The sequence below is a fragment of the Budorcas taxicolor genome, chromosome 16, assembly GCF_023091745.1.
Source record: "Budorcas taxicolor isolate Tak-1 chromosome 16, Takin1.1, whole genome shotgun sequence".
Taxonomy (NCBI): domain Eukaryota; kingdom Metazoa; phylum Chordata; class Mammalia; order Artiodactyla; family Bovidae; genus Budorcas; species Budorcas taxicolor.
This window is the reverse complement of record NC_068925.1, coordinates 66,316,886-66,341,223: the sequence shown is the minus strand read 5'-3', so window position 1 is coordinate 66,341,223 and position 24,338 is coordinate 66,316,886.

The window sequence follows — 24,338 nt, the reverse complement described above, 5'->3', positions numbered from 1 at the left end:
GAGAGAGAGAGAGAGAGAGAGAGAGAGAGAGAAACAGAAACAAACAAAAAAATGTTTTCATCTCTATCACGGCTTTACCTCTTTGAAAACCCCCTCTCTTTCCTTACTCTCTTTCAGAAAGTGAAACAATACTGAGAAGGTGAATATAAAAAGTTGCAGCTTCCTTCATCCTAATTAAGCCAAGAATCCCTAAAAAAATAGCTAATAAATCATTATCTCTCATTATACTACAGTTCAAAAGTTGTATTGTTTCTGATGTTATGGACTGACTTCAGATACAATTATTGACAGCTGAAGTTTTTAAAAGCTAATGGAAAATATTATTGCCGTTGAGATGTAAACAACCTGTTTTCAGATCATATTCTTAAAAGGAAAGGAAGGAATCGGAAAATTCCAAAGTAAGTGTTTGAAGAGGTTTTGGTGTGTTAGCATATATCAAACCATTCTAACCTCCCCTGCATGTTTTAACTGTTTTAAGTCCCCCTGCAATGCTATGAAGGAATTGTTATTAATATCTCCATTTTCTAGAGGTGAGATCTGAGGAACAGCAAGCTTAAGTAACACAGCCAACACCAAGGTTGTCCAGTAGGTGACAGAGCTGGGATTTGCTCTTATACCTGGTGCTTAGACTACGCCAAGCACCTTGATGGCGGCCATTGGGCACAGAAAAGTACAGTTTCATCTTCCGGAATGTGCTGAATGGTAGGGAGCCTCAGTACACTTTCCATCATCTCCAGAATGGTCTTTATCGCTTGTGAGGAGCCACAATGAGAGAAAAAGGGTTAGCACTGTCAGACGTGACATCTGCTGGCTAATCAGATGCTTCCAGTAGCTCTTCTAGCCAGAAGACTACTGATGGAGGTAGAAGATTACAGAGCAAAGGTGGCTAGAAGGCTTGAAACATGATGACAGTTCCATGCTTCAGCACTCGTTTTAATTAAATAGGGTCCAAAATAACTGTCAGTAAACAGCTTTGCCTTATTCAGAATATTCAGTGGCAATGTAAGGTAAGCATTAGCATGAACATTTAAAATGCTTCCACCAGTTTGAAATAGTGGCTTTATTCACCTCTTCCTCTCCTCCTTGCTTAGTTCTGAACCCCAGTCCAGGCCTCAGTCCCTCCCTCCTGGACTCTGAGTCAGTCACCTTGACTTCTGTCTCTTTGGTTGAGCACTGTCTTCGTGGTTGCAGGATCCCTTCTCTAAAGCACAGATCCATTTATCTAGCATGCTTCCAGCTCTTTGATGAGTCCAGAATGAATTCTAAACTTCTCCATCATGACACAAAACCTTCCATAATTTGGCCTGTGCTTACCTTTTCAGATTGATTCCCAGTTCTAGTTGCAAACTGTACAGATGAAGGCCCTGGCTGACTTGCTGTTCCCCATTCATTTCTGCTATTTTCAACCCCTGTGACCTTACACCTGTCCCTCTGTGTAGACTACTCAAACCCCTACACATCTCAAGAGCTTGTCTCTTAGCCGACGTACATGTAGTACATGAAGTTTTCTCTGCCACTCACTAGCTCTGTGACTGTGGGCAAACCATCTTGACCGTTTGTTGAGCCTCGGGTTCTTCATCTGCAGCAGAGGGACCATATTGTGTATATAGAGAAGATGTGGAATCTAGAAAAATGATGCCAATGGACCTATCTGCAAGGCAGGAATAGAGACGCAGACATAGAGAATGGACTTGTGAACACAGTGGAGGAAGGAGGTGGTGGGGCGAATTGTGAAATATACACCACCATGGGTAAAACTGACATACATACACGACCATGAGTAAAACTGACATATATATGTTACCATATATAAAATAGCTAGTGGGAAGCTGCTGTATAGCACAGCAAGCTCAGCCTGATGCTCTGTGATGACCTAGAGGGGTGGGATTGGGGGTGGGTGGGAGGGAGGTTCATGCAGGAGGGGATATATGTATACAGAAAACTGATCCACTTCACTGAACACCAGAAACTAACATAACATTGTAAAACAATTATCCTCCAAGTAAAATACATACATACATACGTACATAAATAACTAGAAATACAGGCCTGGTGTTCGGCACTGTTAGAGATCAGATATGGATGTGTTGTAAGTGGCTACTACATTATCACTTATGCTTTGTGGTCTGGCTTAGATGTCATTTGTTCTGAGAAGCTTTCCACAGTCCCCCTTATCAGAATTGAGCTCTTCCTATTGCAGTTTTGGGGTTGTTTTAAAAGCCTTTGAGATTAGGTTTATTTGTTAGTTAACTAAGTCTCATTAATATCAGCTTGGCCAAAAAGTTCATTCAGGTTTTTCCACATGCTGTATTAAAAAAAGAAATAGACCTACACGTACGTGGTGATTTTAAGTGTCACCTTAAAATTACCACCGAAAAATTAGCTCATCCAGTAAATGGTATTAAGACAACTGAGTAAAGTACCAAGGAAAAAGCATAGGTTATTATCTTTACCTTACAATGCATAGCATCTAAATCTAACTGATTCAAAATCTCATGGTTTAAAGGGCTTCCCCAATAGCCCAGCGGTAAAGACTCCACCTGCCAATAAAGGAGATGTGGCAGGAGCTGCAGGTTCGATCCCTGGGTCAAGAAGATCCCTTGATGAAGGAAATGGCAACCCACTCCAGTATTCTTGCCTGGGAAATCTCACAAACAGAGGAGCCTGGTGGACTACAGTCCATGGGGTTGCAAGGAGTCAGACACGACTTAGTGACCACACATATTAAAGCGTTAGAAATAAAAAAGACGTCCTGCAAATATATACTTTGCAAATTGCACAATTCAGTCAGTTTTAGAATACTTACATGACTGGGCAACCATCACCACTCTGTAATTCTGGAACATTCTTATCACCTCAAGGAAGAGGAGGGTTCCAATCTGACCGGATCTTCACAGACGCTTGTTATTGCCTGTCTTTTTTGTTCTAGCTGTCCTAGTGGATGTGAAGTGGCTTTGTAGGCTTGATTGTAGGCTTGATCTCATTGTAGGCTTGATTTACATTTCCCTACTGACTAACCACATTGAACATCTTTTCATGTGTTCTTCTCTTGAAGTTTGCTTATAATTTTATGATGGCAGTTGCTATAGCCAGCCCCTGTTTACTCTTTACACTTCCTATAACCCTTTGCTCAAACGTCTGTAAACTGTGGGGCTTGAAACATGTTTCATGAATGAGCTATTTATTCCTAATATCACCCAGGAGGTATCCTGATATGAAGTATGGAGAGAAGAGAGAGAACAAAGAAAGTGTGGACAAAAGAATAGAGCAAAACCCCCCAAAGAATACAGTGTTTATTATTCTGAGAGTATCCAAATTATATACTGAATAATGTTTTATAGCTGTTAAAGATGTCCTGATATTTCTACCAGGTGATCTGCCTTCATTACATTTTTTCCTTCATTACTAGGGTAGATTCAGTAAGGAGGTATTATGTCAAAATTAAGACTTTTTGGTTTTAGATGAGAGAAGGAAGAAAAATAATTAAACTGGAAAATATCATTTTCAATTCATGATAATAATTGAGCACAACTTAACTCCTTCATGTTCCTCCAAAGCAATTTTTTTTTTAAATAGAAGGAAATCTGTAAGTATCTGAGAAATTCAATGAAGATGCTATCACAATTCAGAAAATCTAAAAAATATTTGTTAGATGCCTTCTTTAAATGAAGTAAGATTCATTTGAAAAAAAATAAAGGCAACCCTCAATTCACTAAATGCAAAAGCAAGCCCCAAGGAGCTAGAAGACGGAGTTTGTGATGGAATCTCACTGTCACCTACGCAGAGAGGCAGGAGCTAGAGTTGCCAGGGAGGAGTGAGTCATCCCTACGAACCGCCTGGAAGTGCAGCAGACAGCAAAGTGCAGAGTCAGAGCCCACTGCAGTGCTCAGGCCCAGCTGCGAAGGGAGACTGTGGGAGAGACAGCCTAGCCCAGGCAATGGCGGGGGGTTTCCCACAGCGGGCAACTCTCTGCAGAAGCTCCCACTCACCAGGGTTGCCTGCCTTCCCTAGCGATCTGGGTTCCACCATGTCAGGGTACTGCTCTGATTGATGTAAACTGGTCCCTTCTTCTGTGCTGAAGAATGTGGTGGTGTTTTACTTAGGGTTTTTTTTTCATCATAAGGAATGGAAGCTTAATCATACTAGCTTGAGTTGGAGGGACCAGGAAGAATTACTCTAAGATTCCTGAAAGCATCAGAGGAAGCAGAGCCCCTCTGGAAATTCAAGAACGGGGACCCTATAATGACGGGGCCTCGTGGACACCAATGTAAGGACTCACAGCAGTGACCCAGTACTGACAGGGTTCCGTATTGCCCCCAGCTGTCTGTCCCACTGTGAAGAACTGTACTGTCTCCTAGGAGTTCTCATCACAAGGAAGAAAATATTTTTTCTTTGGATTAGATGGTGGATGTTAACCAAAATTTTTGAGGACATTTGACGATATACGTAGTGAAGTCATTACAGTGTAACAAACTTACACACTGTTGTATCTCAATAAAACTGGGGAAGAACAAATTGTAATGCTAGTGAATTAGAATGATATTATTATTGGTGACATATCAAATAGATTCGAATTCACATGTATGTGCATGTGTGTGTGCTCGGTCATGTCTGACTTCTTTGCGACACCATAGACAATAGCCCGCAAGGTTCCTCTGTCCATGGAATTTTCCAGGTAAGAATTCTGGAGCAGGTTGCCATTTTCTTCTCCAGGGGATCTCCAAGACCCAGGGGTCAAACCAGCATTTCTTGTGTCTCCTGCATTGGCAGGCAGATTCTTTACCACTGAGCCACCTGGGAAGCCCCAATTTGTATGTACACCAGTCACAAATTTAAATATTTTATGAGTAGTAGCAGCAATTTACTTTGCAAAATACCACACAGTATTTCACATGGCTGAAATCCCTTGTGATCGGCAACAGAGAAAGATGGATATTTTTTCCAAAGTAGAGAAATGTATAGGCCACATTCTTTGATGGCAATGCAATAAAATTGAAAATGAATCAAAAGGAGATTTTTAAAACTCACAAAAAATTTTAAAAATATTATCCTTGTGTGTGAAAAAGATGAAAATTCAAATAAGTGGATCATGCTATAAATAGTGCTGGAACCCACTGGTAACAATTTGCAATGACAAAATTAGATTCCCTACCTTGAGAAATATACAAAAACAAATCCCAGATGGTTGACATTTTTAAATGTGAAAGGTAAAGCCACTTTCGTTTTCTTTCAATAGAAAAATAAATAAATCATAGGTAAAACTGTATATAATCTTGAAATAGGCAAGGCTTATCTAATCAGATATCATAAAAGAAAAGATTACTAGTTCTGAATGCATAAAACAATTGTACATCAGAAAAACATCATAAACAAAATTAAAAAGTAAATGACACACTGGGGTAATATTTGTATTATGTTTGATAGATGACTAGTTAGGTCATTAATATGTAAAGAGTCCTGTAAACCAATAACAAAAAGAGAAAAATTCAATAGAAAACTGGTCAAGAATGTGAAGAAATAATTCATCAAAGATGAACTATAAATTATTAAAAAATAAATAATAAGTTAAATGTTCAGTTCAACTAGTGTTTAAAGAAAATAAAAAAATATGATGCCATTTTCTCCCTAATTGGCAAAGGATTTTTTTAAAAAAAAATACTGTCTCTAGAGTTAAGGAAGTTTTAGGGAAACAGGCACCCTTATATGCTACTGATAAAGTAATGTAATCAATACATATCAAATCATTAGAAGGTTATATGCCCTGTATCTTAGCAATTACTAGCCTTTTATCATAAGGAACTATTCAGAGATGTATGCTAATATACACCATACCAAAGAATTTTTAATCAAATGGGGAAATATTTATGATACCTCATACTATAAAAGAAGATATCAAAATTATATGCTAGCATGAACATAAACAAATTGAAAGATATACACAGGTGCTTTGAAACATATTAAAATGTTAATGGAAATTTCTATATATTTTCTCCATTTTTCAAAAAGCACAGTTTACTTTTATAGTTAGAGAAAAAGAGTATTGAAAATGGAGTCTACTCCTTTAAGAATATTTCCCTGAGAACAATTAAAGAAGTACAGTTATTGGGACTGAAAGTGACCTTTAAGATTTTTAGTTCAAACTCCCATTCTGCTCACTGGAAGCTCATTCAGCACTTCTACTTATAGTATAATTAATATGTTTTGAGATTGCTCTTTTATATATATATATATAACTATATATATAACTTATTTATATATATATAGTCATTTTTCTAGCGTTTCCAGAGGAGAGTCACACAAATATAAGGCCTGTCTGGACAGGTAAAGACACAGTGTTCTAAGGATGAGAGAAAGGAGTGGCTGGCTATTTTAAGTCTGCTCCCTGGCAGAGAATTCTGGCCGTGCTTTTTTAGGTTGATTAACAGCCTGTTAAACATCCTCTACCAGGAGATGGCTTCTCTGGCAGCCATGAGAATGTCCTTGCAGACTCCCAACTAGAGAGAACTCAGTGGCCCAAGTCCCGAGCTGCTGCAGTCATAACCCATGGCTATGTTTGTGCAGAGGTTATGCTTCCCAGTGCTGCCCCCAGTCAATGGTTAGTGCAGCAAGGTGACTGGCCACCCTTTCCTAGGAGACACAGGGCTCTTCTGCTCCTCCGACAGCCAGCTTTGTCCCCAGGACTCTCTGCTCTTTGCTGAATCTGCCTCAAACTGTTTGGCAACCTAGAACCCCCCTGTTTTTTTTTTTTGTAGCAGCCCCGTGTGGCATGTGGGATCCTACTTCCCCAACCGGGGATCAAACCTGTGCCCCCTGCATCGGGAGTGTGGAGTCTTAACCAGTAGACCCCCAGAGAAGTCTTCAGCTTAGAACACTTCTACCCAATTTTCTCTCCTTCCCTCCTTCACTGCTGCTCAGACTTGCCCTCCCAGCCTCCTCTGGGTTTCTCCCTGCTTTTTCCTCACACAAGCATTCTCCCCAGTAAAATTTTGCATATTTAATCCCATCTTGGCATTTGCTTTCTCAGAGGACTCAAGCAAACATAACTTTGGAAATCCTAAATCTTGCTGCCCGCTTCAATTTTTAATGTCAGCAATTAATTCAAATTTAAAACATGTACAGGTCAGTATTAGCTTGTGGAATATACACGTTTGTAAATAGCACTCTCCACTGTATTTAACTCCTTTACAGGCAGACAAAATACAGTGACAAGTTAATTAGCATTAGAAAGAGAATTAAACAATAAAATCATAAAAGCTGCCATGCTGTCTTTTTTTTTTTTTTTTGTAAGGGGAGGGGTGGTGTCATATGTTCTTCAAAGCTTGGATTAGCCTGTTTTAGAAATATTAAAATCACGAGGTTTCAGACCATGGTTCCTTCATGTCTCTCTCTTTGAGCACTTAGAGTTGCATTGTTCCTTAACATTTTCCTGTGGAAACAGAGCTAGACGGGGCACAACACCTTTAAAGGCTTGACATCACCATTGGTAACAGGATCCATGGGGCAGAAAATGCTTATTTGAATGTGGTCACGTCAAAGTCCTTCTCACTCTCAACCACAATAGAGCTTCAGCCTTTTGTTGGCAGAGTCGGCCTATCAGGAAATCTCCTAGCAATGCACTGTTACAGTTAGACGGCTGTAACCCACACCCCTGCAGTTCAGAAGTGGCCAACAAGCTGGGGATGAGCCCTCCGCAGAGTCACTTCCTGTGAGGGTAGAGGAGGCTGCATCTTGTAGGTGACTGTGATCAGTGGGCTTTGACACACATTACCTGCTAGTTCCCTTACCAGCACCGTAAACATTCTGCAGTGCAATCCCGTGTGCCGTCCCGGTGGACCACCATACTGCTGCAGGCAGGAGATTCGGTGCTGACTCTGTAGATCTGGGCTCCAAGTGAGTGGAGCTGCCATTGCCACTGGGTGTCATGCCTCTGAAGACAGACACAACACAGTGCCAGCTTTCCATGAGAAGGCACCAGTGTCCCCTTCACCCCTGGGATTGACTTGCTGCCACACTCTCTCAGGTCCTGAGCAGAAGATGCCATAAAACTGATGAACAGAAGATTCAAGATTTTGAGCCAGGGTTTTCTTTTCTTTCTTTTATTTTTTTAAAAATTTTGCCATGCTAGGTCTTTGTCACAGCACACGGCCTTCTCCAGTTGCAGCGTGGGCTTAGTTGCATGCCCACATGAAACTTAGTTCCCTAACCAGGGATTGAACCTGCATCCCGTGCTTTGAAAGGCAGATTCTTAATCACTAGACCACCAGGGAAGTCCCTAACCCAAGATCTTCTGATTCTAGGGCTATGATTCTACCACAGTCTTCACTGGATGAGAACCCAGAGGCTGTGCTTAGTTGCTCAGTCATGTCCAACTCTTTGTGAGCCCATGAACTGTAGCCCACCAGGCTCCTCTCTCCATGGGATTTCCCAGGCGAGAATACTGGAGTGGGTTGTCATTCCCTTCTTCAGAGGATCTTCCCGACCCAGGGATCGAACCCTGGTTTCCTGCATTGCAAGCAGATTCTTTACCGTATGAGCTACAGGGAAGTTCCTGGCCTGCAAAGATTGCCTGTGCTGCTCACTACTGCCACCTGTTTCCCCACAGCCTTCAAGCTGATTTAGATTCAACCAGACTTGGCCATTGGTATGGCGGTCGAATAGCAAAGCCTGCCACAGTTTGCATGTATTGAGGATTCCTGGGTCCAGGCCCAGTTCTGAGGGTTTGATCTGAATTATTTCCATTTGATCCTCACTGCATTTCCATGGGGAGGGTGCCATTACCTTATACTCACTTAACAGAGTATAGGGAAGCATGTGGAAGCTCATGAAGTTTAGGTGCTTATTCAAAGTCATAAAGCTCCAGATTTCAACTTGAGCTTAAGTTTTTTTTACATTTTTTTACTATCCCATATTCTTCCAGATAGGATTGGAGGTTGACATTGTCAACAGTGGTAAATCATAGAAGATACTTTTATAAGGAGAAATGATCCTCGCGAAGGAGGGGTGATTCAGGCTCCACTAAACCCTGTCACCACAGGAGCCAATGCATTGAGGGCTAGTCTTGTGTCAGAGGCTAATTTAATCTAGATTGTTAACTATAAACTAGGGTAATGTTTTACTGGATTACCCCTGCTTGGGTCATCCATCACTCCTCCCTTTCTCACACCTGTCCGATAAGAACTCAGTCTCCTCAAATTTGTCCTCCTTCTCTGCTCTCATCGCTGTTTCCCTCATCAGGTCCTCATCATCTCTTGCTGGATATGGAAGTAGGATATTCAGTAAGGACATGGGAAACTAGCATCCTGTGCATTGCTGGTGAGAATGCAAAATGGTATAGCTGCTGTGAAAAATAGTCTGATGAATCCTGAAGAAGTTAAAATTAGAATTACCATTTGATTCAGCAACTTCACTTCTAGGTACATACCCCCCAGAGGTCCCCCAGTGGCTCCGCTGACTCAACACTTCTTCCTCTGTCTGTCTGTTTTTTCTCTACACTGTCACCAGAATTCTGTTGCTTTCACTTCCTAAATGTCTTCCTTTCCGTTTCTTCTCTGTTCCAGCTCAGACCCTACCCTGGAGAGTGTGGCCATCTAACCTGTCTCCCTGTTTCTTGACCTCACTCTACTTCAACCCACTCTCCACATACCAATTGAAAGATATCGATTCTCTGCATAAAATTATTTACTGCTTTTTGGCACATCAAAGGATATTATCAAAAAAGTGAAAAGGCAACTCACAGAATGAGGGAAAATATTTGTGAACCACGTATCTGACAAGCATTTAACATTGCATATAGATAACATTGCCTAGATTCTATATCAACTGCATACGGAATTCATAAAGAGCTCCTATAATCCTACAACAAAAAAGCAAACAGCTCAATTAAAAAATAGGCAAAGGATTTGAATGACATTTCTCCAAAGATTATATGCAAATAGCCCACAAGCACATGAAAACATGCTCAACATCACCAATCCTTAGGGAAAAGCAACTCAAAATCACAGTGAGATACCACTTCACACCCTTCAGGATGGCTATTATCAAAAAACAAAAACAAAGGGGAAGATATGGGGAAACTAAAATTGCTGTTGAGAATGTAAATTGTATAGCTGCTGTGAAAAATAGTCTGATGAGTCCTGAAAAAGTTCAACATAGAATTACCATATGATCCAGAAATTTGGGTCTTCCCAGGTGGTGCTAGTGGTAAAGAATCCACCTGCCAATGCAGGAGATGCAAAAAATATGAGTCTCTTCTTCCCTGGGTCAGAAAGATCCCCTGGAGAAAGGAAATGGCAATCCACTCCAGTATCCTTGCCTGGGAAATTCCATGAATAGAGGAGCCTGGCAGGCTACAGTCCATAGAGTTGCAAAAGTCAGACACAACATAGCAACTAAACAACAGCAGCCACATACCCCACAGATTAAAAGCAAGAACTGAAACACTTGCGTATCGCTGTTTAGAGTAGCATTCTTCACAATAGTCAAAAGGTGGAAAGGGCAGTGCAAGTCACTCAGTTGTGTCCGACTCTTTGCGACCCCATGGACTATACAGTCCATAGAATTCTCCAGACCAGAATACTGGAGTGGGTAACCTTTCCCTTCTCCAGGAGATCTTCCCAACCCAGGGACTGAACCCATGTCTCCTGCAATGAGGGCAGATTCTTTACCAGCTCAACCACAAGGGAAGCCCAAGAATACTGGAGTGAGTAGCCTGTCCCTTCTCCAGGGGATCTTCCCAACCCAGAAATCTCCTGGGGTCCAGGGTCTCCTGCATTGCAGGTGGATTCTTTACCAACTGAGCTATCAGGGAAGCCCCCAAACAACCCATTTGCCATCAAAAGATGAATGCATTAAAAAGAGTATCTGTGTGTATATGTAGAGAGATATACAGATATAGATATGTAAAATTCAGAGTTTCATTAAAATGAAACTCTGATACATGCCAGAAATGGATGAAATTTTAAAATAGTATGCTGTGTGAACTAGCACAAAAGGACAAATCGTGCATGATTCCACCTATATGAGTTTCCTAGAATAGGTAACTTCATAGAGATTGAAAATAGAGTAGTGGTTGAAAGTAGAATAGAGGCTGGGGCTAGGTAGGGAAAGTGGTGGAATATATGTTTAATGAGAAGAGTTTCTGTTTGGGATGATGAAAAGTTCTGTAAATGGAAGAAGTCCACTGCTTTTGGTTTTGGACTTAGGAAGAAAAGGCATTTGTTCTCTAGGGAAAGAGAGGAAAGATTTTCTGTACTTTTCTCATCAAAGACACAGAAGGTCTCATTTTCAACCTATAAGAACATACACTCTTTAAGACATCCTGGGTTTGTTTGATTTTGGTTTTGGTTGGTTGAGTCTCTTTAGCCCTAAGGATATACCATGAAGACTGGAAGTTATCATTACTTCTAGCTTTGCAAATAAGAAAATACTAGGGAAATTTCAAAAAAAAGGAAAGACAATTTTTAATAACTTCTAGAAAATGTGGTTATTTAAAGAGGGATATTTGGGGGCTTCCCTGGTGATCCAGTCATTTGGACTCTGCACATCCACTGCAGGGGATGCGGGTTCGATTCTTGGTTGAGGAACTAAGATCCCACATACCAAGTGGCACTGCCAAATAATAAAATAAAAATTATAATTTGTTATTAAAAAGTAAAGAGGGATATTTATTTTGCTCAAACCATGTAACATAGGCCTACATAAAGCCATTTTTCACATTTTTACGCTGACTGCTATTAGCCCATCTCTGTCTCCCTAACTGGAGAAGGCAATGGCACCCCACTCCAGTACTCTTGCCTGGAAAATCCCATGGATGGAGGAGCCTGGTAGGCTGCAGTCCATGGTGTCGCCAAGAGTCGGACACGACTGAACGACTTCACTTTCCCTTTTCACTTTCATACATTGGAGAAGGAAATGGCAACCCACTCCAGTGTTCTTGCCTGGAGAATCCTAGGGACGGGGGAGCCTGGTGGGCTGCCGTCTACAGGGGCACACAGAGTCGGACACGACTGAAGCGACTTAGCAGCAGCAGCAGCAGCCTTCCTAATAGAAATTGTTATGTTATCACTCACTACTGTTTTCAGTTGTCCCTACCAGAATCAAACACTTACCTTTAGCCAAAGTCATTTTTCAAAAGAGACTTCCATGAAGGTCTAATATGGAGAGAATAATAAGTAAATACAGATTCCAAATAGCTATCACACCAGGCACTGCCCTCTGCACTATTTTATCCATCTGTATCAGTCTGCAAGGGCTGCTAAAAACAAAGGTCTACCATTAGAGTGATCTAAACAACAAAACTGTTGTCTTACAGTTGTGGAGGCGAAGAAGTCCAGAATCAAGGTGTTGACTGGGCTGTCTCCTCCTGAGAGCTGTGAGAAGCATCTCCTCCATTGTTTGGTGGTTTCCTGGCATTGTTTGGTATTTCTCAGCATCTCAAACCTTCGCCCTGATCGCTGTCTTCATCTTCACATGGTGTTCTTGCTGAGTGTGTGTCTGCCTTCAGACTTCCCCTTTTTATCTATTTATTTAAAAAAAAAATCCTTTTATTTATTTATTTAATTTTAGCCTCACCATGCAGCTTTGGGGCTTTTAGTCCCCAACTGGAGATCGAACTCAGGTCCCCTGCAGTGTAAGGGCAGAGTCCTGAAACCACCAGACCACCAAGGAATTCCCAAATTTCCCCTTTATATTATAGCACCGATCATGTTGCTTTAGGGGCCCACCCTACTTTAGTACAAACTAATCTGGCAACCCACTCCAGTACCCTTGCCTGGAAAATCCCATGGACGGAGGAGCCTGGTAGACTACAGTCCATGGGGTCACAAGGAGTCAGACACAACTGAGTGACTTTACTTCACTTCAGTCATAACTAATTACATCTGTAAGTACGCTATTTCCAAATCAGGTCACATTTTGAGGCACTGTGGGTTATGACTTCAAATATGAATTTTGGCATCACAATTCAACCCCAAATACCACTTTCTTTAACCTTCCCAATAACTCATTAAAAAATTTATTAAGACTTCCCTGGTGGTCCCCTTGTTAAGAATCCATCTGCCAATGCAGGGGACTCGGGTCTGATCCCTGGTGGGGGAACTAAGATCCCACATGGTAAGGGGCAACTAAGTTCACGTGCTGCAATTAACACCCCAAACAACCAAATAAATACATACATCTTTTTTTTAAATTGTCATTTCACAGAGGATGAAATTGAGGGTTGGGAACTTAAGTAACAAACTCAAAGTAGGACAACCAGTGGGTTTGCAAAGCTGAGATTCAAAACATGGTCTGTTTGATTCCAAATTCCAGTTCTTTCTCATCATATAAGCGAAAGACCTCTATTTACAAGTCTCTACCTTATTTCTTTTAGGCTCAGTAAATACTTGTCAACTTATTGAGCATGGGCCTTTTCACTGTTATGTAATAAGTTAGTTCCATTTCCAAATATTTACTCAGTACCTACTCCTGTAAGTATTACAGGCACTGGGTTCAAAGATGACTTGAAACATAGACCAGGGTTCAAGGCACTTAAAATTTAATGGGAGAGACAGACACATAAGCCAGTCACTATTTCATAGGGAGATATCAAGTGTTAGGTAGAGATCCAAGCAACTTTGCTGTGGGGGGATTAGCACTAACCATGGGATTCAGCTAATAATTTTGGTATCATTGCACAGGTGACAAGGGACTGCAGGAAGCACATTTAACCTGCAGTTTTCCTTTGCTTCAGCACATTCTCCTCCTTCACAGGACTATTGGAGAAGTTTTATCCACTGAGGAATTAACTTAGGAAGCAGTATGAACGTCAGAGAAGACTGATCCTAGCATGATGCTCTTCTTTCTCCATTGAGGTTATTCAGTCTGTCTCAGGGAGAGGATCTGGTTCCGGAGAGAATTAATCATTTCATTTAATTTACTTATTTTGGCTTGCTTGGTCTTTGTTGCTGCTCTTCTCTAGTTTCTGGGAGCGGGGGTCATTCTCAAGTTGGGGTGTGCAGGCTTCTCACTGCTGTGGTTTCTCTTGAGGAGCTCGAGTTCTAGGGCACGTCTTCAGTAGCCAAGGCTCCCAGGCTCTAGAGCACAGGCTTAGAAGTTGTGGCACTCGGGGTTAGTTGCTCCGTGGCCTGTGGGATCTTCCTGGACCAGAGACCAAACCCGTGCCTTCTGCCTTAGCAGGCAGATTCTTTACCTCTCAGCCACCAGGGAAGCCCCTGGAGACATTTCATTTTAGCATGAAGTGACTCCCTTCTTTGAGACAGATGATGATGTTTCCACAAGGATTTAGGAGGACTTTTTCTTTCTTGCCCAGGCTCACCCTGAATGTCACGAATCTGCCCTTCCCCGGAGGAAAGTATACTGGATGTTGAACAAAGTCCATCTTTACCCCAGATCCCAAAGTCAGTCTGCCGAATGCAACATTTCCAGCGAAGGCTCTTCTTCAAAGCACTGTTCTATACAGCCCCTTGCCTTTGAAGTCATCCAATAAACTAATTACTGCAGAACTGACAGGACTGCAGAGTCCTCTTAAAATGCACACACACACAGCCCTATGTGTCAGAAACTCTTAATGAGCAATGATGGAGTTCTTTGGGCTTCAAAGAAAGATCTGCTTACAGACATGAAAATATCTGCTTTTTAAAATATATTCACAGAATCTGACCACTTAAACTCTGAAATTTCCAGGGAGAACAAGCATGAGAATCTGAGCAAGAGAGGAGGAGAGAGGAGGCACCTCATTCCTAAAAAGGGAGCTACACTACTTATACTCTCTGGTTTTAACTAGATGTGGCAGAAGAAGACTTGTTAGGACTTGAGTTTCTATCTCAAAAATGGAGCCTCAAATATCTTCAAGTCTCTAAATGCTCCATGACATGCCGTTGGCAAATAATTAGAGTTTATTCATGCATTTATCCAACAAACATGTATTGAAAGTCTGCTATGTGTAGAGATGGAGAAGGCAATGGCACCCACTCCAGTACTCTTGCCTGGAAAATCCCATGGACGGAGGAGCCTGGTGGGCTGCAGGCCATGGGGTCGCTAAGAGTCAGACACGACTGAGCGACTTCACTTTCACTTTTTAGTTTCACACATTGGAGAAGGAAATGGCAACCCACTCCAGTGTTCTTGCCTGGAGAATCCCAGGGATGGGGCAGCCTGGTGGGCTGATGTCTATGGGGTCGCACAGGGTCAGACAGGACTGAAGTGACTTAGCAGCAGGAGCAGGATGTGTAGAGTATATAGAGAAGGTTTTGAGGAGCTCAAACTGGTGGTTATGGTAATGCCCAGTGTCAATGTTAACAACGACAAAAGCTTAAAAATTGCCAGCAGTGGCTTATTAAGGACCATCTTTCCTTGTATCTGTGTCTGGCGTGAATGGCACTACCACTTTTCTTTAGGCTGATGAAATATCAAAGTCAACGGCTCACTCACGTCTTCATGAATGAGTGGCAAAGTTCTTAGGGAGACATAGCCTGGTGTTGGAGATAGTTATGTCTGTAAGGGAAGAAACTACGAAAGGAATGAGTAAAAAAATTTTTCCTCCCAACAGAAAAATCCCCAGAACTAAGATACACGTTTCTGGAGTAAGCAAGTACTTAAGATAAGATTCTCTCACATCTGATTATATGGCTAACACAGATGTATTTGTTGGGATCTTTTTGGTTGTAAGAACAGATATTCCAACCAAAGTGGTTTATATAAGAAGGATGTTCATAATCTCATGTAACAATGAAATATGGAGGTCATGTGGCACCCAGGTCTTCAATTCAGCAACTCAAGGAGTTCATGGGGGGATACAGATTCTTCCCTTCTTCCTATCATGCCATTTTCACTGTGTTGGCATTGGGCTCCAGACATACTCTCTCACGGTTCCAAGATGGTTACAGTAGCTCTAAGCTTCATAGCCTCACAAATCACTATCCAGTGGCCTAACAAGAAGCATCAACCCTTTTGAACAGCAAGATCTTCCCCCAAGCTCCCTCTACTCTCATAATTGGCCAGCATTTTATCACATGCTGGTTCCTAAACCAATCATTGGCAAAGGAAACCGAATTATCACAGTTTATCTAAGCCATCGAGATTGAACCCCAGGGGCTGGAGAGGAAGCCAGCATCCTCTGAAAAATATGACTCTCTGATTCCTGAACAGAACGGGAATACCTTCAGCAAAGGCAGTAGTTGGTGGTAGGATGGAATGGACAGAAGGTAAGCAACTGGAAGGAACACTACAGCAGGCTTTCAAAGCAGAAGTGCCTCCAGGCACGGAGCAGTTCCATCAAGGACCTGCTCTGATGACCACTGGGCTCGACCTTGCTTCACAGATGAGCTTCTCTTCCAGGAATGAGTTTTGCTGATCTTGAGGAGAGCTGCTAAGGACATCCTGTGCCGTATATTCTGCTGGTTCATATTACACCACCTTGACCTGCAGCCAAATTATGCATGAGAGTTCTAAAATGGTTTATGGCTAGGGTAGGCTAGCTGACGTCATTTGTCAACTGCGGCACTCTAGAATTATCTTACCAATGTAAAACCAGGCAAAAGCTTTCCCACAGAATATTTATAGGAAAATGTGCTTTTTGAAATAAGGATGAAACACCCTAGAACTTGTTCCATGTGGAATAGTAGAATAACAGATCCAGTCCCTTGCAGTTATGGTGAGGGGAGTGACTAGGTTTAAACTCAGAGAAAAAGGAAATATGGGAGGTGCTTCTTGAGCTGCTCCTTCTTTGTAAAACAAATTATGAGCTTCTTTGAAATGGACGCATTTGCTTTTTATACACAAAATTTTCAAAGTAGATAAATTAATACACTAAAAAATACCCCTAGTGTCCTGAACTTATTGCTTCATGTATAGTATGAATAACTATGTTTTGATCAGTGGATTACTATGAGTTTCCTCTGTGAAGTTATCAAAATAGGAAGAGACCTGAGTACTGGCTACCTTGGTGATATAACATTAGCATTAAAGCTTACTTCCAAGATGCAAAAGCGATCCCTCAAGTTTATGCCAGGGGTTTCCAGCTCTGGTTACACACTGAATCACCTGCAGGGCTTTCAACTGGTATGTCTCAGTCCCATTCCCAGAGTTTTTGATTTGATAGGAAACCCAGGTACTGACTTTTTAATATTTTAAAGCTCTCCAAGTGACTCTAATGAGCAGCCAAGTTTAAACTACTACATCAAAATCACCTGGAGGGTTTTTAAAAAAAACAAAAACAAAAACACAGATTGCTGGAGCAAACTTCAGAGTTTCTGATCCAGCAGGTTTGGGGTGGGACCCCAAATTTTGCTTTAATAAGTTCCCAGAAGATGCTGACACCTCTGCTTAGAGGGGCACACTTTAAGACCCCTCACTCTAGAGCACTATTCAGCAAACCCATAAATTCATATAGGTCATAAGTCCATTTAGATGATCTGGCTGGAAGTTTGTTTTTGTGTGGCCCATGAGCTAAGAATGGTTTTACATTTTTAAAAGAGTTGTAAAGAAGCAAAAACAAAATAGCAACAATAAAAACAAAAAGGAATATGCCACAATGTGGCCTGCAGAGCCTAAAATATTCAATATTTGGACTTTCACAGAATATGTTTTATGATTCCTACTCTAGAGGATCTTGGAGTCTGATGGAAAAAAGCAAGACCCCTAAAAGACAAGAGAAACACTTTGATGGGAGAAATGGTAGAGGCATGGGGGAAACTCTGAACAGCTGAAAGATTATTAACCCCCTACTGTGCCAGGAGAATGTGAGAATGTCATTTATCCTAACAACAATGCTATTATCACTCTTGTTTTATAGATCAGGACATTGAAGCTCAAGAGATACTAACTTACTAGTATACAAAGCCAGTAGATGATAGAAATATGAATCAAAGATTTCTGTCAACTACATTATGTCCTAGAAAAAGCTTAGGATTCTGATTAGAAATGGATGTTTCCCAGAGTGACTCTAAAAACATTTTTTGTTGTTGCTTAATTGCTAAGTCGTGTCCTACTCTTTGAGACCCCATGGACTGTAGCCCGCCAGGCTCCTCTGTCCATGGAATTTCCCAGGCAAGAATGCTGGAGTGGGTTACCATCTCTTTCTCCAGGAGATCTTCCCAACCCAAGGAGTGAACCCACATCTCCTACATTGGCAGGTGGGTTCTTTACCACTGAGCCACCAACCCAGTTCAGTTCAGTTCAGTTCAGTCGTTCAGTCGTTCAGTCGTGTCCGACTCTGCGACCCCATGAACCGCAGCATGCCAGGCCAAGCTCTAAAAATATAATGAGCACCAAAAACATCTATTTTTTCTTCAGTGGGTCAATTCAATTTGTTACTGACTGTGTTTTAGGCACTGTGCTACAAAAATACATGCTCCATTATCTCTGCCCTCAAGGAACTTACAGTCTAATGAGAGAAACAGACATGGGATGAAACCCCATGAAAAGTCAGAAAGGGATTGAAAGAACAGAGCCGTCAGGCCAGCTTCACAGAGTAGAGGTCCTTTAAGGATGCTTGTGCCCCAGATGGACAAGGCCCGGGAAAGTTTCCGAGCAGAGCAGACAGCACTGAGCATCCAGTATAGGCAAGTCCCAGATGGAAGGATTTTACTAGCTTGCAGAATCCTCCTGCAGACCACAGAGCTTACTGTCGCCTTAGCCTCTGGCTGTGTGAACGAGACAAAACTGGGCAACTAGCAGAGAAGAGGCCCCTGGCTCAACAGGCTAGGAACAGCCACTGACCACAGTGGTTAGTGTGTGACAGGAAATATTGGTCCAGTTTCAGTGAAACGAGAAACTTTCAACTCTATTTCATGGTTTTAGGCAGTCATTTCCAAGCAAAGTTATTAAAAGAAGGTTTTTTTTTTAAAAAAATTAATGATTAGTCTGTTGGATGAGGAGACTTATAAGTGAACATGTGGTTATGATCCAAGGATTGGGTTTCCTGCAGCCACTTTTGGCCAGAACAGCCTGAAACCACCAATTTTATTACATGTGTGATTTGCCATGCCGAGCTGAAGAAGCAAGCAAGATTCAGCTTTGTTCCTTGATCTCAGTTTCAAGAGACTAACAGTTTCATTTCTCATTTGAATCTGTTTTTTAGGGCCTAGTGCAGATGGAAGCACTAGGTAAGAAACGCTTTTCTAATTGACCACTACTGTGTTCTGAGGTTTTTGCCGTGTGTGTGCTCAGTCATGTATAACTCTTTGGGACCCTATGGACTGTAGCTGCCAGGCTCCTCTGTCCATGGGATTTGCCAGGCAAGAATACTGGAGCGGGTTGCCATATTCTCCTCCAGGGGATTGTCCTGACCCAGGGATCAAACCCACATCTCTGGCATCACAGGCATGAATTCTTTACCACTGAGCCACCTGAGGCTATGGAGATGAATAATACAGAGATTTGTGCACTAGGAATTCACAGCCTTGGGAGGGAGGGGAGAAGGGCACATGAAGAGATTATCTCAGTACAGGGAAGTGAATGCTGACGTCAAGGAAGGAGAAGCTAGAAAAGGAACCGCTAACCATCCATCAGGATTTTAAAAGGCTCCTGGGCGGGACTGTACTGGGCCAAAAGTTTGTCTCTAAAGCCTGTGGAGGAACCCTTTGACTATTTCTTTGGGACAGACTGTCTACTTTTCTTACTGCAAACAACACATCTGACTAATGAGATCTGACCTGACCTTTAGTAACTTAGGTATATAGTCTTGGAGAAATTTTATCATCCATCATTGAAGTGCACTTACCCCTGGGGAAATAAGTTGAGAACAACGTCAGAGCCTGAATCATAAGAATGCAGAGCTAAGGGAATGTACTGGAAGATAACTCATCTAGAAGGAGGTGAGGGGTTATATGAAAGCATTCTAGAATTTTCCATTTAGATCAAGCATTCCATTTTTTATTCCATATGGTACCTTTTAAAATTTGGGAGAACAATATGTGTTCATTCTCAAAATTTTTGGAAAATAAGTATGAAGAAGAAAAAATCAGTTGTATTAGTACCACAGAGAATTAATCTTTTGTTATATTTGCTTCTAAACTTTTTCTGCGCATATACAGATATATGCTGTGCTTAGTCTCAGTCCTATCTGACTCTTTGAGACCCCATGGACTGTAGCCCGCCAGGCTCCTCTATTCTTGGGGATTCTTCAGGCAAGAATACTGGAGTGGGTTGCCACTACCTTCTCCAGAAGATCTTCCCAACCCAGGGACTGAACCCAGGTCACCTTCATTGCAGGTGGATTCTTTATCATCTGAGCCACCAGGGAAGCCCAAGAATACTGGAGTAGGTAGTCTATCCTTTCTCCAGGGTATCTTCCAGATTCAGGAATCAACCCGGGGTCTCCTGCATTGTAGGCTGATTCTTTACCAGCTGAGCTACCAGGGAAGCCCTATACACACAGATATACAGGTTCAGATCATTGAAATGACACTATATACATCTATGCACAGTTTCTTTCTGATCATTCTATATTATTTCACATGCATTTTTTAATGATTTCACAATTTCATAAAACATCTTTTCCATGACAAGGTTTAATTACATTAACCATACTTTTCTTTTTTAGACATCTAAATTTTCCCCTAGTTTTTAGCCATTGTAAATAGCATGATAAAAAATAATATTATACATACAACCTTGTCCTGGTTTGCCTGGAAACTTTAAAGTTTTTTTGGCACATATTGCCAAAATGCTTTCCAGAAAATCTGTACATTTGCCAGTATTAAGTATTATAATTCTTGAAATATGTACAAAAGTAACAGGTCAGATTGAATATCTCGTTTTAATTTCCATTTATTACTGTAGTGCTGACCATTATAAAATGTTTTTCACAGATATGTTTACTTTTTATTCTTAAAAGTGTCAGTGTCTTTTGCTAATCTTTCTGTTGAGAAATCACTTTTCTCATTGATTATATAAGTGTTTTACAAATGAAGGCTATTAAATCTTTACATATTAATGAAAATAGTCTGGCTTTTTGGGTTTAGATTGTTTTATGTGCAGAAATTTTACACAATAAAATAACTTCTACACAATAAAGTCTATATTTTTTTTCTTAATGTTTTTATGTTTAGATTCCTAAGTGTGGGCAAGATAAATGCTATTCATCTAAATTTTATTTTAGTTAAAAAATTTTTTTTTCATCTTCTACATTTACCTCTTAAATCCCTTTAGAATTTAGTTTAGTTTATGGTTTGCAGTAAGGATCATGCACATATTATTGAGAGAAGATTCAAAAAGAAGGCGGCGTTCCAAGTTTGGGAAGTGTTGTTCACTTTCTGTAAGCAAAATTCAGATTGTCGGGTCCCACCTGCAAGGAAGAATCAAATAGCACAAAAAATCAGATTTAATAGCCAAAGTTATACTGATCTGAAAATGCAAATTCATTATTAGTCAAATGCAAATTGTTTACTAGATAAACTGTTTCAAAACATAGAATATATGGAAAAAAATAAGAGGGCCCTTGATATTTATTTATTCAATGCAAATTTATTGATCACCTCCACGAACCAGGAACTGTTCTTGATTGGGAAGTGACTGGAATTACAACTGCTATGCCTGAAGACATTGCACCTGTATATGCTACACTGCTGCTGCTGCTGCTGCTGCTAAGTCACTTCAGGCATGTCCGACTCTGTGTGACCCCATAGACGGCAGCCCACCAGGCTCCCCCGTCCCTGGGATTCTCCAGGCAAGAACACTGGAGTGGGTTGCCATTTCCGTCTCCAGTGCGTGAAAGTGAAGTCGCTCAGTCGTATCCGACTCTTAGCGACCCCATGGACTGCAGCCTACCAGGCTCCTCCGTCCATAGGATTTTCCAGGCAAGAGTACTGGAGTGGGGTGCCATTTCCTTCTCCAGTGCATGAAAGGGAAAAGTGAAACTATGGAATAGTAAAGCATTGTCAACTCAATATGTTTCATATGTTTGCAAGATGCAATTCTTCTAAAATATAGCTAATTCAGAAATGCCTTATTATAGAACATAGCAATGTTATGAAGGAATGCAATGACTGAAGTTTCTGGCAAACTCAAAAAATTATCTAAAAAGAGAGAGGAGAAGAATAATATTTTATCAAGGCTTACCCAAGGATGATACTAGATTTTGGTATTACGGTCACTAGAAAGTGATACTAGGTAGTGAGTTGGCAAAGTTGTGTTATATAATGGCTTGGCAATAATTTCCCAAATGTAGAAAATATTCTGCAAAGCCATCAAATTCCCTTTGGGATTATCCACCCACACTTCTTAGTTGTCGAGATTCTTTTTTTGGTATCAAATTAGAACACATTATCATGACCCACTGTGAAACAGCCTTGATTGAATTATGCCTGAGGCCTGTGCCCTTGGCGTTTACTGAGGGATAGCCTTATGAAGTTGACTGCTGCATGTGTCACAGAAGTAAGGACATTGTCTAACAACTTACTCATCATTCATGTGACATTCCATCCAAAAACTTCCTCTCTCCCTTCCTCCGTTCCCTCCTCCCTTCTTTCATTTTCTTTGTTTAAGCTTCTGAATCCAGTTAATTTACATTAAGTTCTAATGACATTAACTATAGAAAGCCAGGCCCATCTCCTGGTCTGGGCTTCCTATTATTTTTATAATTCCTTAGTTTTAATTTATTTTCACTTGTGTTGTTTTATTTCCTATTTGTTTTTCTTTTGGTAATAGGTCATTTGTTCTGATTCTGTTCTTACAAAATAATATTCTGATAAATGATTACTTTCTAGGTATTTTTAAAAGGTTTTTATTTTTACTGGTGTATAGTTGGTTTACAATATTATAGGAGTTTAAGGTGTACAACATAGTGATTCCATTTTTAAAGGTCATGCTCCATTTATGGTTATTATGAAGTATTGGCTATATTTCCTTGCGGTGTGTTCATTTTATGCATAGTAGTTCTGAGGTCTAGTCTTTTCCTCTTGTCTTGCCCATCCTCCTTTCTCTCTTTCCACTGGTAATAACTATTTTGTTCTCTATATCTGTGAGTCTGTTTCTTTTGTGTTATATTCACTAGTTTGTTTTATGTCTTATATTCCACATCTCCCTAGGTGTTCTGATATTAAGAAAAAAGCAATGGCAGAAAAGTTTCAGCTTGCATGCCAGGACACAGCAATGGCAATGGTTGCCTGGGGCCCTGTGTGAAGAGGGAAAGGACGATAACTCAATTAGCAATGTCCGCCATGAGCTTGGTAGGAGAAACTGTTGGCCCTTCCATCACGTATTTGGTATTCATGTCTTAAACAGAATACATGACTATTCTGATAACAAGCAAGCATAAACAAGATAATAAATGGCTTTCTGATTTATAAATCAGTGATTTGTAAGTTTCATTAGCCCACATCCATTCCCCAAAGCATGACCATACCTATGTTAAATGAAAAAAATTGAGTTCTAAGCTTCATGGGCTCCTTTTCATAAATCTGACTAGCACTGGCTTCAAGAATAGGTAAAATAGGATTCTTTCTCAATCTAAAGAATCTGGCCCCTAAATCTCTCTCCCACTGGCTTTTCAATATATGAAAGTGTGCAATTAGAGATACATTTCTTTAGATTCTGAAAGGTAGCCTTTATTGACTCTTAAACTGAAAGACAAGTTAGTCCTATACAGCAGGGGTCCCCAGCCTCTGGGATCTAATGCCTAATGATTTGAGTTAGAGCTGATGTAATAATCATAAATATAAAATACATAATAAATGTAATGCACTTGAATCATCCCCAAACCATCCCCCCACCTCTGATCTGTGGACAAATTGTCTTCCACAAAAATTGGTCCCTGGTGCCAAAAAGGCTGGGGACTGCTGCTACAGAAGAGTAACACTTTAGCTTTTACCAGAGAATTAGTTGTTTGATTGGTAGTTTAGAAGAAGCTGGAGAGTGGGGATAATGGGATACCAGGAGGGTATGAGAAGCTAGAAGAAACGGGTGATGGAGGAACTATTTCACAGTCTTGCCTGGCTTAGTCCAGCAGCTCACTCGAGTTAAGCAAAGAGTAAGTTTATAGACACATCATTATTAGCCCTAAATAATGAGGAATGTGATAATTCTCTAACAAGGAGTTAAAAGGAATATACAGGCAACCCTTAATGATCAAATACCAAGTTATATGTGGATGGAGAATTCTTAAATTTCTAGTGGATAATTTGTTATTCAACTTCTCTCAAACCCAACAGACATATTTCTGAGAGGAGCTGGTGTTTTAATTGGCATAACAGGAAAAAAAATGGACAGTACTGCTCATGTATTTATTTATTCACTGCATTCTGTGAATAAATTGCTCCCTGTTCCTTCTGTGCTTGCATGGGTCTGGTACAGGGCAATGCTATTCAGGATGCAAAAGTAATGGAAGACACAGTTCCTGC